This window comes from Ochlerotatus camptorhynchus, unplaced genomic scaffold (genome assembly GCF_037179485.1).
Source record: "Ochlerotatus camptorhynchus isolate MF236.1 unplaced genomic scaffold, CSIRO-AGI_Acam_v1.1 ptg000070l, whole genome shotgun sequence".
In the NCBI taxonomy this organism is placed as follows: domain Eukaryota; kingdom Metazoa; phylum Arthropoda; class Insecta; order Diptera; family Culicidae; genus Ochlerotatus; species Ochlerotatus camptorhynchus.
The window spans coordinates 1944974-1946973 of NW_027040560.1; positions in this window are offsets into that span (position 1 = coordinate 1944974).

The following is a 2000-nucleotide window of genomic DNA, read 5'->3' on the forward strand; positions in this document are numbered from 1 at the left end:
AGATTGCTGCAACTACCGCGCGATCACACTGCTGAGCGCCGCCTACTATGTACTCTCCCAAATTCTATGCCACCGCCTGTCACCATTTGCAAGAGAGTTCGTTTACATTCATTTGCCTCTTGCTTTTTTCATCGACAGCATTTCGCAAAATGATGTATGGAGCTTTTGTAGGTTTTGTTATTTGCTACAACTTTTGCTTATAACTCAAATCTGTATCTCTTATGCATCACGAACTAGAGCGGGCAGAACTTGTTACTGTTTTCAGTGAATGTAAAATACATTCACTGAAAAACAGTAGTGGCTTCTGTTCGCTCTGGTTCGTCATGCATAAGAGATACGGATTTGACTTGTTAACAAGAGTTGTAGCTAATAACAAAACCTTCAAAAGCTCCATGCATCATTTTGCGGAATGCTGTTGAAAAAAAAAGTTAGAGGTAAATGAATGTAAATGAATGCACGACTACTCAGTGACAAGTGTGCTGCTAGGGTGTGCCTAGCAGCAGCCTCTTGGCTTCGCCGATGACATCGACATCATTGCACTGAACTTTTAGACGATGACGGAAACGTACATCAGACTGAAGGCTGAAGCTACGCGGATTGAACTTGCCATCAACGCATCAAAGACAAAATACATGAAAGGAAGAGGTTCTAGGGAAGACAATGTTAGCCTCCCATCCCGAGTTCAGATTGACGGTGACGAACTCGAGGTGGTCGATGAGTTCGTGTATTTGGGCTCACTGGTGTCCGCCGAGAAATTCAAAGACGCATTATGGCAGGGAATCATGCGTACTTTGGTCTCCGGAGGACACTCCGGTCGAATAAAATTCGCTGCCGCACGAAGTTGACTGTCCAAAAGCCGCTGATTAGACCGGTGGTCCTCTACGGCCACGAGACCTGGACTATGCTCGTGGAGAACGTGGACTATGCTCGTGGTGTTTACGAACGGAAGGTGTTGCGTACCATCTACGGTGGAATGCAGATGGATGACGGAACGTGGAGGAGGCGAATGAACCACGAATTGCACCAGCTACGAGCCTGGCGAAGTGTGGCCATGAATCGAGTTGAGTGGAGACGATTTCTTCGGACAGCATAGGACAACAAGGCCTTAGCCTGATTGGTAAGGTAAGTAAGGTTCTAGAGTTGGCTCGAGAGAAAGAGGCAGTTAATCAGACCCCATTAGTACCCTTAATTCAAATAATGCTGCAATCCACACAAAACAAACTACAGAAGTCTATTCATCATCCTCTTTATTCGGTCTTCAACAATGTTCTCCACCGGTTACAACTCTGTCCGACTGCTTTCACATCACGAAAGACTATATTTCTGGTCTACCTTTGAGGGCATTATAAAACCCTAAAATGCAGGACTTTTATTGTCCTACGAACACAAAACAACAAAATTTCGCACACTTGCAATCACTTCACCGTGAGTGATAGGTTGTCACTTCACCGAGAAGTGACATCGATAATAAGGGCCATTCAGTCCAATCCGAATATTCAACAGACATTTCGAACATCAGCAGAAACATCAGCACTGGCATCGTCGCCCAAAATTACACACACAGCGTATCCAGGTACTTCCTCCGGGACAAGCGAATCCGTGATGATGAATACATCTTCCCAAGCGTTGTGTTTCGCTGGTATTCTGGGCCTTATTGCGGGTGTCACTACGCGGTGATAAGGAAGTGATAGAATAAGAGCCTCGATTGCCGTACAAATCATATTGGAATCACACTGGGACAAGTTTTCACCGTGAAGTGACAACCGATCCAGATGATAATTTTCCACTGGAAAATCCGAGAAAAAATCGAGAAATCGTACCTAACTAATTATAAGAGGAAGGATGTTGATTGTTTTTTGCTTTCGCTTGCCTGTCAAAACGGTGCTTTTGTTGAAAATTATATGGTAAGAAAAAAGTACAACCACAAACGAAGTGACTAGCATTTTCACTAAAAGAACTTGAATGTTTTGGTTCTATCTCGTTCACACTACTCAAAACTG